The 20,945-nt window shown below is 46.9% G+C and overlaps 2 long non-coding RNA genes across 2 annotated transcripts; one reads left to right on the top strand and one right to left on the bottom strand.

Annotated features, from left to right (window-relative positions):
- Positions 1–2,820: 2,820 nt before the first annotated feature.
- On the bottom strand, positions 2,821–20,458 carry LOC116438481. The gene is made up of 3 exons (XR_004237774.1): positions 19,567–20,458; positions 17,311–17,457; positions 2,821–3,204 (listed from the first exon to the last, which is right to left on the bottom strand). It is a non-coding gene; the product is annotated as an uncharacterized LOC116438481 (long non-coding RNA).
- LOC116438482 lies at positions 3,191–6,854 on the top strand. Its single transcript, XR_004237775.1, has 3 exons — positions 3,191–3,314; positions 3,807–3,910; positions 5,894–6,854. It is a non-coding gene; the product is annotated as an uncharacterized LOC116438482 (long non-coding RNA).
- Positions 20,459–20,945: the final 487 nt, after the last annotated feature.

The raw sequence follows: 20,945 nt of genomic DNA, 5'->3' as shown, positions 1-20,945 counted from the left end.
CCCTTCCAGCAGCGAGTATTGGTGTCACTCTGAATAGATGGGAAACCTGCTGTTGCTCATCTCCAGAGCGGGGTGGGTGGTGGAGCCCTGCCAAACGTGGGTGTGTGCAGCCTGGCAACACATCTATGGTGCAAAAAAAGGGATGTGCAGGATTTTCCAGGGGACATTTGGGGAGCATTCCAGCAGGGGGGCTGTTTGAGAGATGCTACAGACACCAGAGGTCCTGTAGGATCTGCTCGGTGTGCAGAAGGACCAAACTTCCAAGCTTGGAAGGATGCTCTGACATCTCCAGTGCTCTCCCATCCCAATGTCTCTCCAGGGTCCAACTCTTCCTGCATGTGGGGGAGAGGGGGGGTTGACTCCCTGGTCCTCCCTAAGCCCCTCAGTGCCTTTAGCCCTTTCTTTTCCCTGAATCACCCTACCAAGAACCCACAGAACAATGCCTCCATTACACTGATGCCTCCATTACTCTTCACAAACTCATCTCCACAGACATAGTAGCAACAACATAAAATATCCTCAGATTTAAAAGAAGTATGTTCTTTGAGCAGGAAAAAATCTAGAGTGGTGAAATTAATTCAAAGCATGGTGATAGGTAGAGGTTTACTTACAAATACTTGAGCTCATTTGGTTAATTGTTCTACTCATCAGCATTTGGGCAAGAAAAATGCTTGAATTTGAAAATATATGACTGCCTTCCCAAACTTTTTATTGCAGTTTTTGGATTGTTGCACAAAATGCATTACAACTGACATCAACTTTTGGTCTTCCAAAATGTAATGCAACTGGGAGAAAAGAAAATCTCATCAGCAGAGAGAGGAAGAGAGAATTCCCTACTTCCATTTGTTTTGTGTGTGTGCCCAGTTTCTGTATTCCCTGGGGATCTTTCAAAGACCATGATTACAAAATGCAGGAAGGTGTGTTTGGGAAGCTGAAGCACCAGACGGTAGCACCTCAAAACGTCTTAAGATTGATTTATCAAAAAATTTACTACCTTCAGAGTTAATGAAATCCTTTGAACACGGTGTGATGCACAGGAGATGAAGGATTTGTTGCAGTTGTTGCGTGATGTTGGGAGATGTGCCACAAGCCCACGTAATGCTGTGCATGACACCCTCCCCTCACTCTGTGTTTACCCAATGTGCTCCTCAAGGCTTCAGGGGACACCAACACAGCCAGGACAAGGCAAAGGACAGGAAATAATAAGGGCTAGACGGAGGCATTAAGGGTCTTGTAATTTCAGATCCTTTTTCCTGGCGCCACAGACAATACTCATTCTGCAAGAAATTATCTTTATCCCAAATAGGATTTCACTTTTCTACCTCTTTTCCCTAAAAAAACCCAAAAAAATGGGGAGGGAGAGAGAAAGAGAGCAGGTGAGCACAACATATCCCTTGCTTTTTGGGAACCATGATCCTATTTTACTGTGTATCAGGAAAATGTTGAAAAAAAATAGATGTCAGTTCGGGAATATTTTGCAGGTGGAGTTACAAGTCAACTGAAAAATGAAACAAAAAAATCTCTTGGCGTCCCTCTTTCCCAGACGCAGCCAAGATTCCTGCTTTGACTTGATCCAGGCAAGGGAGGGAGCACAGCCTGTTCCTGCAACGCACTGAGAAGCAAGGGGTGTTTGTTTTCTGTTATCAGCAAAGGGTGATGATGAGCTTACTGTCCGTGAGATAATCTATTTTTTATTACTGTGGGTTAGATCAAGTGCACCATGGTTTGGAACAACAATAAAAGACAAAAATCCCCCCAAAACTGGAAAAAATCCCCACCCTTCTCTTTTGCATTGGTGATAAAGTGGTATTTTTTGTCAGAGCGCCCACCCTGGAGCACACTTTAATAATATTAGTGGTTATTACATGCAGAGCGGCTTTTCACGTCACATGAGCCAGCCTTGAAAGCAAATCCCAGTCTCTCTGTGAAATCCACTTGATCCTCGTGTTGAAACACAGCTATTTCCAGATGATACAAAGCACCTGTTTAACAGGGAGCTGGGGCAGGAAAATCCCATATTCCAGTCAAAATGGCAGGAGGAACTTATTGGCTATTTAATCCAATCACTCACTGGCCACATAGGGCAGGTCACTGTTGTGCTTCCACAAAAATTGTTCCAACATGGAAGTGTTTCAGCAGCTCCCTGACCAGCTGAGCCAGAAAGAATTGTCCTCTACTCCCACCCTGGACATACAACCATCTTTTGCCATGACCAGAGGGGACCAGTGTTTAGCTGCCATGGCTACAGGCTGACACATCATTAACGTAATTATGGTGTTAGGAAGAGAACAAATGATCCAAAGATCACTAGCAAGTCAAGGCCCCTTCTTATGGAGGAGACCTTTGAGGGCATTTCACAGGGAATCCCAGAATGGTTTGGGACGGAAGGGACCTTAAAACTCATTCAGTTCCACCCCTTCCACTATCCCAGGGTGTTCCAAGCCCTGTCCAACCTGGCCTGGGACGCTTCCAGGAATGGGGCAGCCACAGCTGCTCTTGGAAACCTGTGCCAGGGCCTGCCCACCCTCACAGGGAAGGATTTCCTCCCAGCATCCATGCTAAATTCCCCCTCTAAGTTTAAAACTGTTGCTCCTTGTCCTATCACTATCTGCCCCCTGTAAAAAGCCACTTTCCAAGGAAGAGGAGATGCTTCTCAATGCAATAAGGCGTTTAACACAAGAGAAACTTCTTGAGAGAGCAGTTGGAGACTACTCAAAATAAATTGCTGGAGGGTATTTAGGGACCTGTTCTTCCTATGCTTGCAAAATCTGAATGAATAGGCTTCATCCAGATTCATTGCTGGATGAATTGTGGCAGGAAGGTTACAAAATCACTCATATTCTGCAGTGTAATTAAGCTGACCTCTCCCCTTCCTGTCTTCACAGCACCACACTGTAATTCAGGGATGTAACTTGTGGGTCTGACACCCACGGGATCACCCGTGGAGCACAGGTACCCCAGCCCACGCCGTTCCCACAGGACACACACTCCCAGCACTGCACCCCGGGGCTTAAAACGACACCAAATTCACCAGCAAAGTCACGGTGCCCACCAGATGCACTGCCAAACCTGAAGAGGATGTCTCGTATGAGCAGGAGTGCATGGATAAGAGAACAATGCGATTTGGGGCAGACAAAAGGCTTGAAATCTGAGCTTACCAAAGTATCCAGGCAGCAGCTGCAGCAAACACTTCCCGGGCAGAGCCTGTTAAAGGAGAAGGATCTGCATTCACCCAGCTCTCCCAGGTGCCATCACAGCAAGGAGAATGAAGATCTTTTGCTCTGCACGACTCCCTGACAGGAGGGGGCAGCCAGGTGGGGGTCAGTCTCTTCCCCCAGTTAACAAGTGACAGGATGAGAGGAAATGGCCTCAAGCTGTACCAGGGGACGCTCAGGTTGGATTCTAGGGAAAATTTTTCCATGGAAAGGGTTGTTCAGCTCTGGCACAGCTGCCCAGGGCAGTTTTGGAGTCCCCATGCCTGGAGGGTTTTAAAAGTTTGATGGATGTGGCACCTGGGGACATGGGTCAGTGGTGGCCTTGGCAGAGCTGGGAGTGGTTGGACTTGATGGTCTGAGGGCTTTTCCAACCTAAACATCTCAATGATTCTAAGAGATTTCCATCGACTTGGAGCAGCACAGAAAGAGAAGGGCCAGCTGGACCATCCAACCTGGAGACAGAAGGCTCCTCGGTGTCCTCAGGCTGCTAAAAGTTTTGACATTCCAGTCTCAGCCAGAGGTTTGTCACAGTCAGTGGAGACAATGGGCACTATAGAAGGCGATTTATCTCATATTTATCCTTTTTCTTAGGGAGGAATGGACACTCCTGAAGAGCTCTTCAGACTCTGCTGCTGGCAGAGAGGATCTGCATGACCACATGAGGGGAGTCCACCATGAAGGTGCTCTATTTCCAGGTGTGTCTTCTCCAAGGCGCCATTTTTATCTACATTAATATTTGTATTTTTCATAGCCAGTTTTGTTTCCCCTGCTCAATGTCAGTGATGTTGGAACAACCTATTCTTTCTCCAAGCATTTAATTCCCAAGATGTTTCCAAAACAATTTTCAGTGCAGCTTTCGTACTGGTCCCGTCAGTGTGTCTTTGAGCTCACGTTACCACAAGTTCAGCAGCAAGTAAAGCATCATCATTTACACTGCACGCAGGATGCAGGTGCTTTTGAGGTTTTTGTCATTGTTTTCTAAAGGAAGCCACGGATTTGGAGTTCTCCCTGTGTTTTCCATCAGGGTATATCTGCAGCACGACAGCACCGAAGCTGTGGAACAGGCACACTTCCAAATTTCACAAGCTTTAGTCCCAGTATCAACTGTTTGCAGATAGCTGTAATCTGCAGGCTGCAGCTTGTACACAAGGGAAGCCAAAATAATGCATGTTACTGGAAAGCTGATGAGCGGACATGCCCAGGAATATTCTCCCCCACACTGGTGAAGATGTGTAGGCTTTTTTTTTTTTGTTTAAAACCACATTCTGGATGGAAAGGGAGAATCTTAACTCCCCAGAACAGGCTTATTTTATTTGGAGTTTTTAATTTGCAGTCAGATTTTTGTTGTTTTTCTTCCATTTCTTGGAATTTGTACTTCTGTGAAAGAAAAACCACATTTCCTTTCTCCTTCCTACCACTCAGGTGTTCCTGTTGTCACTTGCTGACAGTGACAAAGAGCTTTCTATATTTCAGTCACTTAGAAAAGCTGAAAATACCTACAGAGCTTCTTCCTGGGGACTTGTAGCCACACGCAGGGGCCTGTGCACAGCTGGGAAGTGCCACTGACTCATTATTAAGGATCTCAGCCAGGTGGACATCTAAATCCAGATAATCCAACTGCTGATATACATAGAAAGAAGGGAAACAGAACCAGAAGGAGACCACAGGGCAGAACAGCACTGAAAAGCTCTGTTAAGTGATCCACTGTAGGAAAAGTTGAGCTGTTGCTATTGCTGAGTGGTTTGGGATTTTTTTCCTGATTTTTTGAGGCAAGAGGATCTCCTGGAAGGTAGGCTGTGGCATCAAAACTCTTCTTTCCCTCAAAATTTGTCCCCATCCCCACTGCTGCAATCCCCTATTAAGCTGCAGGTGTAAATGCTCCTGGCAGGTCCCGAGTATGAGGTGAAACTCTACTAAACTCCTTCTATTAAACACCCAATTTCATGGCTGGAGTTTGGAGGCAAAATGACAAGGGTAATCCAAATAAATGGGATACTTGCAACTCCCAAAAAGCAAACCCACAGACAGCTCTCTTTGCTTCACCCAGGGAAGTTTGACATTTGCAAGCAAGGTCAGCTCAACTTCAGACATATCCCCAAACCATTTCATCCAGTTGTGGCATTTCAAGCAGATGAAATTCCAAAGGAAAATTTGGAAATGGGCATGTTATTATGGATATAAACATGGATGAGCCATTTTTCGTGAAGGGGAGACAGTGTTTACTGTTGCTGAGCTGTAGGGTAGATAAATAAAAGCATCCTTGAGTGCGTTCAGCTGTGTTCTGCTACAGGGAGCTTCTCTGGTTGTAGACAAGATATAAAAAACATATATCCATATCCATAAAAACTTCCACAGAACAAGCACCAGCATTATTTCTCATCCAGTGCTGCTTGCACACCTCTACTTTCACAGTAGCAACTTTTTGTTAAGGGAAAAATGATTGTTTAAATTTCTCAGCTATTCTGTTGGTGGTTTTTGGTGAAGTGTTCCTGCAGTGATGGCCCTGTGCTCAGCAGGAACCAGGAGGGAGCCACCCTGTCCCCATCAGAATCTTCACCTCAGCCACAGCCTGGGGACTGAGAACATGAGTTTGTACCAATTCCATAAAACTGGTACAAACTGAGGCATTCAATTCTCTCATTTTCGAGATGCCTTAAAATAAACACCCTTTCTTGCAGGATACATGTGACAGACACTCAACCCCAGCCTTGCTCAGGAAATTGCCTTGCATCTAGAAGGGAAAAAAGCCTCACCAACTTGCCGCCTCCATAAATCAGCCATCTGAAGAATGTAAACTGGTGCAGCGTGGCTCTATCAGCACTTACAGCTCCGAGTGCTTCGCAGAGGTTTACACAACGTGAACTATTTTCATCTCTCCTAAAATAAATCTCGTGCTATAAATTAACAAACTTTCCAGGAAACATGACAAAAACCCACCCGTCAGTGCTGACCTCTGGGGCTCAGTTATAGAGCTCATAAAAAGGAGAAGTTTCCCTGGCAGATGAAAGGAGCTGGAGAGCTGAGTTTATCTGTGGGTGTTTGGGGAAGAAGGTCACCCGCGGCACATCTCGATGCCGCTGCAATGCGAGAAGGTGTTTTGGAAAGGGTTTGACAGATGATGGGGGGAAGCCAGGAGGAGACCAACGCAGTCCTCTCCTTGCTGGCCTTCACAGGCTCCAAGGACATAACCCAGAATCAGCCTGAGAGAGCAGCAGAACTGCTGAACCCAACAGGGCATGGAAAGATACTACACCATTTGTAAGACTTCATTAACCACCTGTGTTTTCAGCTCTGTGGCACTGGCTGCGGGAGCAGAGGCTCCTCTCCAAGTGCCGAAGAAATTTTTGCTTATGTTTTCCCATTCTCACATTTCTCTTAACTCCTGGATGTATATAACACTGCTGCTGAACCAACCCTGGGGCCAAGAATGCCCCACCACACCGTGCTTCTCTCAGCTCCATCAAAGTTTGCACAGAGGGTCCATCAGGAGGAACACCGTCTCCCTCATGCACTTGGACTGGCAAAAACCCCAGTAATTCTTGAAAATTTCAGGAGTCTGGAACACAAGCAAGAGGGGAAGCAAATGGGGAATGGCTTCCCCCTGCCAGAGGGCAGGGATAAATGGGATATTGGGAAGGAACTGCTGTCTGGGAGGGTGGGCAGGCCCTGGCACAGGGTGCCCAGAGCAGCTGTGGCTGCCCCTGGATCCCTGGCAGTGTCCAAGGCCAGGTTGGACAGGGCTTGGAGCAACCTGGGATAGTGGAACGTGTCCCTGCCCATAGCAGGGGCTGGCACTGGATGAGCTTGAAGCTCCCTTCCACCCCAAACCATCCTGGGATTCTGTTATCTGTGATGCTTTGAATAATTATATTTGTACTGGGTATAACTGGAGTTGGTGGGAAAACACAGGGCTGGTTCCTCTCTGTAGAGTCACTTCTGGGAAAAGTGGCCAAAGAGTGTACAGTACATGTTCTTTCTCTGTTTAAATTATGCACATGCACTGAATGGAAAAGCACCCTCCTTCTGTAAGGCTGCTCAGCACTTAGCAATTTCATAATAATTCATACATTTATAAAGCCTTTTTGCTTCCTGTTTTGTTTGTAGCATTATAAATCAGTGATGCTCTCCAGCTGAGGAGCTGGGGGTATCCACAACAGGAGTAGACACACAACCAGATTTTTACTTGACTTTGTGACAAGATGAGCTTCACACAACTTTTCTTTGCCCTCTTCTTTACCCTAAACAGCTGCTTTCCTCTTAAGGGATGCCAAAACCTCCAATGGAGCCCTGGGTGCCTATGCTACCTGCATGGTAGCACCAAACCTGCTAAAGTCAGCAAGGAGACTCGACTTTGCTTCTAAGAAACATCCTTGACAGACAATAAAAAAGCCAAATTATGAAAACAGGAAACCACAAGTGGTTTCACCTCTAGTAAGTTCAACTGTTCGAAAAAAAACCAGAAGCAAACCCCAAAAACACACTGAGCTGCATTTTCTGAGACAAACTGTGCTGACATACTCTCACTGCTGGCTGTTTTCTGTCTCCCGCCACAGACCAAGACATCACCCCACTTTTCAGAGCATCACCATATCGGTACCCAGTTGTAATGTCCCTCACAGCAAGGAATTCTTCTCATTTTTCTGGTTTTGGCAACCTTGCCCTGCAGCCAAACCCCCCTCCAGTCTTGCTCATAGACAGCAAGGAGGAACTTCTCACAGACCTTCATCCCAGGGGAATTTGTATCAATCATGTGAGGAGAAGGAGGTCTGGGAGCTCTGAAGCCTCTCCAGTGCCCCTGAGGAGTCACAGCAAAGGGACTGCGCTGTTCCCATGCTTTGCTCCCAACTCACCCCTGGTATCCCACATCCATCTGTCCTTCCTCTCTTTGGCCCCTGGTCTACACCAGCCACATGCCTGTAAAGGAAAATGCGAAAGGAAAATGTTCTGGTGGAAGAACACACAGGGGATTCCACACAGGGGATTTAAAATGAGTAAATATCCTGCCTCACGTCCCCAGGCAAAAAAATTCCCCGAAGAGGGGCTTACTGATCCCCAAAACGTGCCAGAAGTAGCATGTTCCTGCTTCTGTCTGAACATGGAAGAATTGTGGCTGAACACACCTCTTCATATGTAACCTAATAGAGAAAATCACAGGATTTGGGGTTACGTTTTCCTTCCTTTCCCCCCAGTTAGTTGATATCCCAGGCTATAAAACACTCCCCCTCCCCGTGGAAATCCTTGCATGATCTAGCAAACCTGCTACATGGCACCTGGTTCATGTCCAGATCCTGTCCATTCACCTGCTGCTCATCCCCAGCCCAGGTTTGTGCATAAAAGGCACAACTTGATCAGAATACAGTGAAAAAAAGCCCCAGTCCCAGAGCTGAGAAGGCAGGATGGAGAGATCATCCCTTGAGAGCCTTCCTGCTGCTTCACTTCATTCCTTTAAGCCCTTTCTCCCCTGACATGCTGCTCTCTCCCTCATCACCACCTCCTGTGCCCCTGCCCACCTCCAGGAGGACACAGGACAGGGACATCCAGGCTGGGCATTCACAGCAGCCCTGCGTGTGCAGCTCCTGGTGCCAGCGCTGTGCCCTGGGCAGGACACAGCTGGGAAGGGGTGTTTCACCTCCCTCCAGCCATCACCATAGGAAACATCTCGTCTACAGCCAGCAGAGGAGAATCTCCAGAAGGGGGATGACCTCAACTTAAAAAACAAGATGTAAGAAGATACATGGGCAGATGACTTTGAAAAGTCTTGTCCCGGATAAAAAAACCTACAGAAGCAACAAAAAATTACCATCTTCCTGAAGCTGTCTTGATGCAGCAACTACAGCAAGACTTGGGATGACTAACATTCCTCCTTCAGCAGCCAAGTGAGACACAGCTCACCTTCACAACAGAAAATAGATCAGAGATTAATTAATTGTAAATAGAATGTGTATCCAGTAACACAGCGCTGCGAAGTGGGAAAAACACGGGAAGGATTTCAGGCAAGGGTGTGCCTGAATGCAGAGCACTGCATGTCAGAGATTCATTAATGTGCAGTGCTGGGGGACCCCGAGTGAGGAAATGAGCTCATCTTTTCATCTTCAGAAATCCCATCTCTTCAGTTCTGTAAAATGGATGGAATTTGTTGTCTTCGTTCCCTGTCCCACTGAGGAGAGAATTCTACTGTTGTAAAAACATAACTCGATGGATTTCTCCATTTAAATAATTCTACTAAAACTGGTCTTCAAGTGCTTTTTAACGTGTCATAATTTCAAGAAGTGATTGAAAATTTGAAGTTGTATATTGATTATATACATTAAGTATATTAAAAATGACAATAAGTATGATTTTAAATTATACAGGAAAGGCTTGACAAGTGAACCATATGCTTGAAGACTAGGAGACTTTATTCTGTTGTAATGATTTTATCAGAAATTGTTTAAAATTGAGAACCTTCCCTTATTTTTCAAAGCAAGTCATCCATATTCTCTAAAAGTCATACACTCATGCTGAATTCTCTGAGAATAACAACACGTAGATACATAAAATTTAAAAAAGATAAATAAAAGCAGATATGTTCAGAAACAAGCCAGCAGTACTTCTCCTTACAGATGAGCAGCATCTCCTGGTGACAATTCTGAAGGTGATCTCAGTGACAAGGGCCACCTGCAGCCAGACTGCACTGAAGGGAGATGGGACATACTTTATACCAAGGTAAGACAACTCAATGATCCCTATGGTTCCCTTCCAGGTCAGCTTATTCTGTAATTCTGTGATTAATTCTGTGATTCTGAGACTGACTTTGACAGCTGTGGGAACCAGCACTGATTTCTGGGCGGCTGAGACTGTCCAGATTTGTTAGTGTTAGTTAAGATAGTTCCAGCAACTGGTGTTAGTTAAGATAATTCCAGCAGCTGGTGTTGCTCCTGCCACAGGAGGAAACACACAGGTGATTAATTGCTCCAAGCTCTCGCAAGCACCCACAGCAGCTTCGTCATTGCATTAATTGGGTGATTTGGCTGCCGGGTGAAAGTACAAACTCTGACCAACTCCTCCAAGTTAATTCACAACTGAAGGAATCCACCTGGAACTAACTGTCAGCTGCCTTCCTGTGGTCATTAGGTGATATTCATTGAACAAATAAAAAATCTCCATTAAAAAATCTCCATTAAAAAGTCTTTAAAATCTGGTAGGATGGATTTTTGAGTCCATGCCTCCAGCCCAAACAAGAGCAGGTAGTACATAAATCCATGCTTAGGTTTTGCCCCAGGTGAAGCCTGATGATGACTGAAATAAGTAAAAAGGTTACCTCATGTCCTGCATTTTTCACTTTTTCTCTTATGCAACACGGTAGGCTGGGATTTTCTGCTTTTGCAACAGAAAATCCCAGAGGTTTTTGATCTCCCCTGCCTCTTTGGAGAGTCCTCTGAGATTCAGAACATTTCCTAATATCCAAGTATGCTCTTCTCCCCACCTGATTTTAAACACAAAGCAGTTCATCCACTGTGTGGATACTCACCCACCTAACTTTATTTCAAACATGAACAATTTCTGTTTTGGGGAAGCACAAATGTTTGATCTCTTTGCTTGCACAATGTGACCGGAAAGAAGGTGAAACAGGATGACACTAATTTTAGAAATACGTTTCATTTTTGTGAAGTCAGAGCATGATTTTCATTTGACAGTAATGAACTAAAACCATCTTTATCTCAGGCTTTAAAAAAAGAAATCGAATAGAACAAGTGAAGTCAGTGGTAACCCCATGGGAAGCAAATACAAGTCTCTTTCCAAATTCTTTAGGTTTAAAGGTACACATCATTCATCCGGAACAGGGCTGTGAGGGGTGAGCTAACACACAGCTCTGAACCTGACAACATATTTCCTGTCTGTATTAATTAGCATCAGATGAATATGTAAGTATGAGCACACACTCTCCAAAATACCTTTATTTTGACACATAACATCATTTGACCCACCAAAACCACATCCCTCCCTGGTAGGAAAACTCACCAGGACAGCCACCCTATTAAGTGAGCATCCCCATAACCATTCCTGGGATGAGCAGACCAAGTGTCCTGTATATTTTTGAAGAATAACAGCCGGCAGAACAAAAGGTGTCTGTGTGTGACTAGAGTCAGCCCCAGATGTCAAACACCTGAGTGGCAGTGTCCGTATGTGTGCTAAACACCTGAGCTCATCCCAGAGCCATCCGAGATCTGATGCCCCATCCCTGGAAGTTTTCCAGGCCAGGTTGGACGGGGCTTGGAGCAACCTGGTCCAGCAGAAGGTGTCCCTGCCCAGGGTAGTGGATGGAACAAGATGGTCTCTAAGGTCCTTTCCAGCCCAAACCATTCTGTGATTCTGTGGTTGTCTGATGCACTTTGCTCACCCTAATGCAGATTTCAGGTAGAACCCTGTGAAATTTCTGTTATTTCCCCTCCTACAAACCAGCAGGGAACATGTGCTGTCTATTGGTCTCGACACCAACACTCTGGGAGGTCTTGACCAAGAAAACACCATTTGTGAGAAGAGCTGAGGTGCCAGAAAGGTGACTTTCTCCAAGGTACCATTCACATCTTCCCTTTACTGGAAGGAGCCCAGGAATATGTCGTCCATATCAGCACTTGCCCATTCCTAGGATATTTCTGGTGCTGCAGGAAAACATAGCCAGGCATCATCCTGCACTCTGAGCACATGCATTATTGCTCTCCAAAACATGTGTTGAAGCCTTGGCAAGCCTGTGTTCCCCCCAAGGACAGCTCAGGTTCAGCTCAGATTCATCTGCTCTCTCTCCCCACGCCAGGAATGGAGGTGATAGGCAGTAGATATATCATCACACATATTTGAGGCACATTATCTGGGGTCACCCGAGAAGCACGGTGCAATTTTGGGTCGTTTTTTCTCTCTCTTGTCTGTGCACAGATCTGGTCTCAATCCTTGCATGGGTTATGGCTTGTGATGGTGCTGACCAAATTTCAGACAAGAGGTGGGTCTCCTCTGCATACTTTTCCTCTCCAAGATTGGAAGTTTGAAATCAAATAAGGAAAAAAAACCCACAATCAATAATTTGAAGCCCTGAATTTGGCTCTGGGGCTCTTATTTCTGCAGCATTTGCCTGCAGCAGCAAGGAGGGAGAGACCACAGGGCAGAGGTGGGTTGCCACGTCCTTGCACTGCCTGTGGCACACAACCCTGCCTGTCCTTCATCTCTGAAAAATTTACGAGTTCCTCTTTCATCTCATAATCCTTCATTTTTGCCACGTAACCTGCCCTGAACTTGCTGTGAGTCAGCAGGGCTTGTCTGTTAAGGCAAGATTGATGCATGGCATTGGAACAGATAATGCAAGCTCCTGGGCCAGTCAGAGGAAAGCTGGCGATACTAACCATCTCTCCTCTCACCCCTGCCCCACAACAGGGATGGACTGGGTTTAGAACCTGCGTGGAGGTGCTCCAGGGACCATTGCCCTACTGACCTTTCCCCAGACAGACTGAGGTGGTGGTGTGATTGCGCTGCACAAAAGTGCATTTTCCAGCTCCTTTGCACAAATCATATGTTCCACAACTCAGGTTTTGGCTGCTGGAGAAGCTTTCTTCTAAATGGGACCGAAACATGAACACTGTTAATTGGTACATACTAAGGATTGTGTGGCTGGGAAAAATATTCACCATGGGGTTCTGGCCCAACCCTTCCCACATGGTCAAACTCTGCCTCCCAAAGCTCTCCTGGAAAAAAAAACATACCTGAAATTGGTGCTGTAGTTTGCTTTAGAGGTGGGAACGTGTCAGGAATGAGAGATGGCTGGGAGCAAGCACTCCCATTTGCTTAAAAAAAAACAACCTAGAGCTTGATATGGGAGGTCAAATCTGCCAGCTTAAATCACTTTATTTCTTAAAAGTTGCCATTCTTGGCAAATATATCGTGGCCTTCACCTAGAAGCGAGGTTGCCTGTGAATGCCATCACATCAGATGTGCGCTGCGGCCTCTTTCATCCTCGGCAGAGGAGGGCTGAGGGCTGCAGCCTGAGGGTTGAAAAGATACTTTTCTTTGGAGATGCCAACAGTTTCTTCGGCAGATTTCTCCCCCTCGCCCCCTCCCACCCCAACCTACTTTCACAAAAGAGACAAAAAAAAAAAAAAAAAACAACAACCCCTAAATGGATCCTGTAGTGTCTGCAATGTAAAGAATTAGCTGAATGGGAAGAAATGAACCATGGTCTTTATGTCCTAGTTACAGTCAGTGCAAACATTGCTGCTAATCCCTGTTGTCAGAGGGGATGGGGAAGAGGCACGGATAGATCCCACTGGGAACACTTTGTCTCTCTCAATCCACACTTGAGATCACATTTTTTTTGTGTAATAACACTGAGTCGTATTAAGAAGCCTGTGGATAACGTGAAACTGGGGGGGATAATTGCTCACTGTCCATTCCACCGAGTGTAGCACCTACAGCCTTCATATGCAGGGAGGTCTCAGCAACCCATTCATTTCAGGGGAGAAAAAGAAAGCTATTCATTCCCAGCAAATCCCATTTTGCCATGGTAACCCCCCTTCCCGCCTCTCAAGCACAACAGTTGTTCACAGGGGCTGTTTAAAACAATACAACAAAACCAAACCATCGCCCATCCAGTCCTGGCATTTTCTGCTCAGAGTTTTCTGGGCAGGGATAACCCAGGGATGGGGAAGGGAAGGGGTGAGCGGCTCATTTTGTCCCCTGACATCTCTGGGGGCATCCCACTTGTGTCCCTCAATGGGACCCATCTCAGGGGTGGGGTGTCCTGTACCCCTCGAACTCTCTGGTGGGACAGTGACAGTGACCATGTCACGGAAGCAGAGGACAATGGGGGGAACTTATTTTCTGCCCTGTTGTGCCAAGGAGAGGGTTTTGGCTTGCCAGAGCCCATACAGGGGCTGGGGAAGGGAAAACCAGGCCCCCTGCCAGCTCTGTCCCAATCTGGAAGGATCAGCCCTGTTTTCTGCAGTCCCTTCCATGGGGATCGTGTCCGCGGGTCAAAGAGCAGCACAACTCTCACCAGTTTGGGGGCCTCCGGCTGTCCTGGCCCCCTCCAGCCATTCTTGGGTAGGAGCTCTGGAGCTCATAGCCCACAGTCACCACCAGGAAACTCCACTTTGTGCTACTGGTGGAGCATTTGGTGGTCACTAAAGCTGTGTTCAAGCTGCTGGGGAGGACATGGGGGATTCAAGGCTTCCCCTGGTGCAACACTGAGCAGCCTGGTGTAGTGGAAGGTGTCCCTGCCCATGGCAGGGGGGTGGAACAAGATGATCATGGAACCACAGAATGGTTTGGATTGGAAGGAACCTTAAAAGTCATCCAGTCCCATCCCCCCAGCCATGGGCAGGGACACCTTCCACTATCTGAGGTTCCCCCAAGCTCCATCCAGCCTGGCCTTGGACACTTCCAGGGATCCAGGGGCAGCCACAGCTGCTCTGGGCACCCTGGGCCAGGGCCTGCCCACCCTCCCAGACAGCAATTCCTTCCCAATCTCCCATCCAGCCCTGCCCTCTGGCACTGGGAAGCCATTCCCTGGCTCCTGTCCCTCCATGCCTTGGCCCCAGTCCCTCTGCAGCTCTCCTGGAGCCCCTTTAGGCCCTGCCAGGGGCTCTGAGCTCTCCCTGGAGCCTTCTCTTGTGCAGCTGAACACCCCCAGCTGTCCCAGGCTGGCTGCAGAGCAGAGGGGCTCCAGCCCTGGAGCATCTCGGTGGCCTCCTCTGGACCTTCTCTAACAGGGCCCACGTCTTTCTTGTGCTGAGGACCCCCGAGCCGGGTGCAGTGCTCTGGGTGGGCCCTCATGGGGCAGAGTAGAGGGAAGGGAATCACCTCCCTTGACCTGCCCATGCAGCCCAGGGTGTGTTTGGTCTTCTGGACTGGGAGTGCACACTGTTGGCTCATGTCCAGCTTTTCACCCACAAGAACCTGCAAGTTCTTGGGGTCTTGATCCATACAGTCCCATCCAACTCAAACCATTCTACAATATCCACCTCAAAATCTGCCCTGTGCCTCTCCATCGCTCTTCCTTCCTGATGCACCATCAGATGTGCAGGGAGACTTGGGGTGCAGGAACACTCTGGCCCAAACCATTTTGATCTTACACCAAAACTACAACTCAAGTTACGGCTTCCACCAGAAAAACCAAGACTGAAGTGAACTGTCCACTGCCCTGTTGGCAGGAGACCCTCTTCCAGCCAGAGGGAATTCCTTCATGTAGTTATTATCTGAACACAGACTGATGTCACATTACAGAGGATTCATGGGGCAAGGAACAAAGTGGGGAAATCCAGCCAAAATCCAGGCAAGCAGTGTTGGGAAGACAGAAGATCATCAGCGTGTGCTATACCTCTGCTGAGAGCAGGGCTTCCCACAGCTAAAAAATCACATCACTTTTGGTTAACCTGTATTTGCGTTTGAGAGCAAATAAGGGGTTCCCGGCACAAATATAATTTCAGTAAAAACTAGAATTAAGGACTGGTCTTGGATACAAATTAAAGGGTCATTTTATTTTTGTAAACACAGAGAGAGCACAAAGTGTTGGGAAATAAAAGCAACTGTTTGCACCAGGTGTTTTTAAAATAAATCCCAGCAACACCACAGATTTTATCCTGCACTTTATTGTTGACTGAGGTGAATGAAGCCCTTCTGGTGACCCAGACTTTTCCCTGCTATGTCCTGGGCATAAAACCCTCCCTCTCCACAGGCAAACAAGGTTAGTCAGTTGGTCACACCACAGCCTATTAATATGTAGATATTTTAATCACCCTCCAGATCCTCTTGCAAATTGCTCCGTACGGCTTTCTCAAAGCACACAACTAATTTCCTGGTTTTTAGTGGCACTTCTTCAAAAATTTCTCATCTGTCCGGAGCACCTTCTCCTCTCCAAAGACCTAGCACTTTGTGGAATGTACCCCTAGCACTGCTGCCCCCAAAAAAGTAACTTTAGAGTTAGAGAAGTCTCAAAGCAAATTGTATTTGTCTAAACCCAATAGCTAATTCAGCTGAACCACCCATTCCTGTATGGACAAACCACTCCTCTCCATTCACAAGAATGAGAATTTAAGGTTGCAATGAAATCCACTAAAAAGTCCCCCTAGAAAAAAATCCTGTGATGACAGAGTTTGACTCATACTCAACTGACTGCAACTGTGGGGCAGGGGGTGAGAAAATGGGGGAAAATAAATCCGAAGGCTTCTCCAGTCTCAGATTTTCACTGAAAAGGCTCTGACATGAGCAAAAGCACATTAAAACTAAGCGCCTGGAGAAATGACTGCTCCCAGCTGTCTATCGTGCCTCCTTCCCCTCCAGTGTCACTGTGTGTGTGACACAGACAGCCTGGCTCAGGCAGCAGCTGTTAAACCACTGGAAATTTCACACAGATTTAGGGTTTCTTTCATATATGAAGTGTAACCTGCAGCTGTTGAGCAGCTGCTACGCGGGAGCTTAGCCACCCGTGCAGCAGAGCTGGGGATCCTGGGCCAGGGGGAGGACAAGTACCTGGAGGAGCACCCACATTTGATCTGCATCAACCACAGCCTGGCCCTTGGTCCTCATCAGAGCTTTGTTTTCGCTCAGGACCATGGCTTTGGGGACCTGTCTGTATGGTCCCTGCTCCCTTCAGACTCCAGGTGCACCAACCTGGTGCCATCCAGCTCAAACTCTCCTGGAAGGAGCACTGAAGGAGTCCTGCGACTTTGCAAGTGTGGACATAGCCTCTGCACCCTGTGAGTCCTTAAAGTATTCAAACACCCAACGTTTAGCTTGAAAGGTCTGTATGACAATGAAATAACAGGATGTATTTACAGATCATAGAATTGTGGAATTACTCAGGTTGGAAAAGCCCTCAGAGGCCATCAAGTCCAACCATTCCCCCAGCACTGCCAAGACCACCACTGACCCATGTCCCCAAGCGCCACATCCACACAGCTTTTAAATCCCTGCAGGCATGGGGATGCCACCACTGCCCTGGGCAGCTGTGCCAGGGCTGGACAACCTTTTTGGTGAAGAAATTTTTCCTAATGTCCAATCTAACTCCTCATGGGATCCAAATCCTCTGCTATTGGACTTTTTTCTTGGTGAGGACCATCAAGTTTCTTACCCCTTGTCTATGCCAAAGTCTTAAACACTGACGGCCGCTGGCATCTTCTGGACTCCTCGGGACAGAAATGGAGCCCTGGGTTCAGCACAGGACAGTCAGGAATGTTGTTCCACAGCCATGTGGGAACGACAAGGATCCAGTTTGCTCCTGTAGGAAAACATAGATTTATTACCTGGGGAACACTGCCTTGAGCCTCCAAAAAGGATGAAACAGCAGGATTGTTAACCTGGAGGGCCACAGCCACATTACGAGTGCAACTGTTTCAGTGCCTCTCAACCAAAGCAGCGTTTTCACTGCTGTTCAGGGTTTGTTGGGGTTTGCAGCTCCCAAACCACCCAAGATGCCAGCAATCACCAGAAGCTTCCCTGGGGGCTGGTGTTTCCGCAGGCTGGGCTACCAGTGTCTTGGAGCTGGCCTTTCCTACCCTGCTCCATGTACATTTCCCAAAGGCACTGGGAAGGTGCCCAAGTGAGATTGTCCCAAGTGAGATTCCCGTGATAACTTTAACAGATAGAGCATGCCCACTGATTTACAATATCAGCCTCTTGATCAAGAACTGTCAGTTTTCCACCATGGGCAGAAGAATCACTTGGTTTTGCCATAGTTCTCTTATCTTGTCTAGACAAGCAAAGAAAACCAAGCAGAACATTGGCTTAGAAAATACAATCAAATAATTTCTGTGCCCTACTCTTCACGGAAAGAGAGTTCTAGTTAATTTCGTCTCATCTAACCTCATCCATTACATTTTCCATACAAATGATCTTATCCTCTCACCATAAAAGCTCAGGACAACACCATATTGTTCGCTGTTGCCACTAAGTTTTTTTATTGATAAGGACGAGTGAATTTATTTAGCCTGTTGGTGCCCATTTAAGAAATACTTATGAGAAATGCTCCAGACCAGTTCCAGTGGTGTTTTATTGTCAGCTCCTAATGAGACTGCCAAAACTGTGTAGTGTTCACTCTCTGAAGTTAATGGGGGAAAAAAACAGCAATGCAGGATACCATTCTATATCAACCCTGTTTTGGGCCACATTTTTGCCACACACATCACACTGTGAGTGGTTTCCTAATTTTTTTGCATGAAATTAATGAAGAATGAAATTAAGGTTTACGTTTCAAGCAGCCGCACACCCCACAAAAGTTTCACAGAGGGTGTATATTAAATATAAATGAAATATTTGCTCTGGTTCGTTTCTTCATATCAGCCTCAGCTGAAAGATATCCCACTGCCAGCACTGGGCTCCCCAGGGTGGAAAATATTCCTACTGACAGCACAACCCTCGTGAGAGCACCCAAGCATTGCACGAACACTCTGGGTGATGGAGCAGGAGACTTTCCACATAGAAGCCATGGTGCTGATGGATGAACTCTTAGGACTTAGGAATGAACCTGGGGCAGAACCTCAGATCTACCCGCCTTTGAATTTCCCAGAGTTTTTGTATTTGTGTTACAGCATGAATTTGTCTGTTCTTGCCCTTTGACACATTCTCAAAACCAACAAAGCTGTTGAACTCCCACTGAAGAGCACTTACAGAGGCTGGCATGCTTTTCCCAGGAAAAAAAATCCTACAGAAAGGAAACACTGCAACCGAAACAACCACATCCCTGGCTGCATCTAGCCCACAGGCACTGTGATAAGAGACAATTTACCTGTAGTTATCAGAGTGGGTGGAAATTATAAAAATTTCCAACCCAAGAGGCAGTTTCCTTCATGCAGCATCATCTCCCTGCTCCTTTTGAAGAAAGACACTCACTGCTTTGGAATCTCAAGAATTTAGAATTAAACCCCCCCACACTTTTTTTTTTTTTTTTAACCTTGTAGGTGGGAAATATTACAATGCTAATTGACACTTTCAACCACTGATCCTTTGAAAAACACCTACATGGCACTGCTGATAAAATCTGTGGGCAACACCAGCATAGGCAGCTATCACTGAGGGCAGGGCAGCTGCACTAGGATCCTTCCGCCAGCCAGAGGTGCTCCAACAAACCCCATTTTCACTGAACTGTACCGAAAGTTGCAGCTGTAGTTGTTACCTCTGCGGTGAGAAAACATGTTCTGGAGGATTTCAGCTGAAAAAAAATGCAGATGCAATGGTATTGCATTGATGTTGCATTTGTGATACCATTGCAGCGACATGGAAGAAGCTGGTAGCAATGTCGAAAAAATAGAAGGACTGGAGAAGTTATTTTAAGATAGAAATGTTTTCAGGTCTCTGTATCAAAAGAAGAACAAAACCGTATTCAACCCACCATATCTACTCCGAGTTCACAGCTCTGGCTGGGGCATCACCACAGCAGAGAGGGTGGTAAGATTTTTAGATATTGCACTGAGTGAGGGCATTTGCCAGTTGGGATCCTTGCCCACAGCAGATTCCATCCATTCTGTGGTCCAAAGGCACCGTTCTCTCCGTTTTAGCCAAAGGAGGGTTGAACAGTGCTTTGATCACTGCTTATGAGAGCCTGGATTGGGGAAATAATTAATGAGTACTAATCAACCCCTGGCAGCTGAAGCCAGACAACTGCAAATAAGCGTAAATCTCCTTTTCTCCAAGGGTTTGATTGACCACATGGGATAACCCTCATGGGAGGAAATAGACTTGCATTTCTTGGTGTCCTCAGCTCCAGACGTCACCTTTCTCAACAGTGTCCTTCAGCCGAACCAAGTTATTGTGCGTGTATGGTAGTGGGGCACCGGGGGGAAGAAAGGGAAACAAGGAGGAACTGGATGCTTTTCTTCTGCTGAGGAAACCCTTTGGCACTACGAACCAGCCTTTCTTGGGAAGCAAGATGAAAAGAATTCCCTGAAGAATGATCTCTCCTTTGCAGGAGAGAAAACTCTCCAAAAGCACAACTCGTTCTTCCTGCTGCACCAGCCAGCCCTGATGCTGCTCGGGGGACGGCTTTGTCTCTCTGAAGTTGGGTCAGGATATTTGTCGTCACTGCACAGGAGAGTGTTCAGTAATTGCCTGGTGTTTTCATCCTTCCCCTGCACAAGTCCATGTCCTTTCAAATTCTTTCTTCCTCCTCTTTGTAAGGACTGAGGAAGCATGAGAACCATGGCCTGGGCTGCCAGCAACAACCTAGAGGGAACAGAAAAGTCACTGAGCAACACGTTTGCCCCTCAATGTTAGGAGAAATGCACTTAGATGGAATAATCTGCCAGAGGCGCTCAGGTGGTTCAGTGCGGAGTGTCTGTGCCCGGGACAATCCATGATGATCTAAAGAGCACCCCCAGTCACTCCTAGATGCAGCCCCTGGAGATAAGGGCTCTCAGCCTACAGCCCTCCCTTTGTAAAGGCTCCAGATGCTGCAAAGAACAAAGAGAAGCAGCCCTTTGAGAAATTAAATGCATTTGAGCAGGGGGCTTAAATTAGAGTTTTATCTCTTAAGGTTAGGAAAACACGTGTCCATGTCCCTGCAGTGTCACTGCTGTGGCCAGCTGCTAATGGCCAGCATGCCAGAGAGGGATGGTCCCAGCTGGAAGGTGTTGGTTTTTTTGTAAATCCTTGGAGAAATTCATGGAATCACAGAATCATTTGGGTTGGAAAAGCCCTCAGAGGCCATCAAGTCCAACTGTTCCCCAGCTCTGCCAAGGCCACCACTGACCCATGTCCCCAGGTGCCACATCC

Source organism: Corvus moneduloides, chromosome Z (genome assembly GCF_009650955.1).
Source record: "Corvus moneduloides isolate bCorMon1 chromosome Z, bCorMon1.pri, whole genome shotgun sequence".
NCBI classification, from domain to species: domain Eukaryota; kingdom Metazoa; phylum Chordata; class Aves; order Passeriformes; family Corvidae; genus Corvus; species Corvus moneduloides.
The sequence above is the reverse complement of the archived record's forward strand: the minus strand, read 5'-3'. Positions and strand labels throughout refer to the sequence as shown.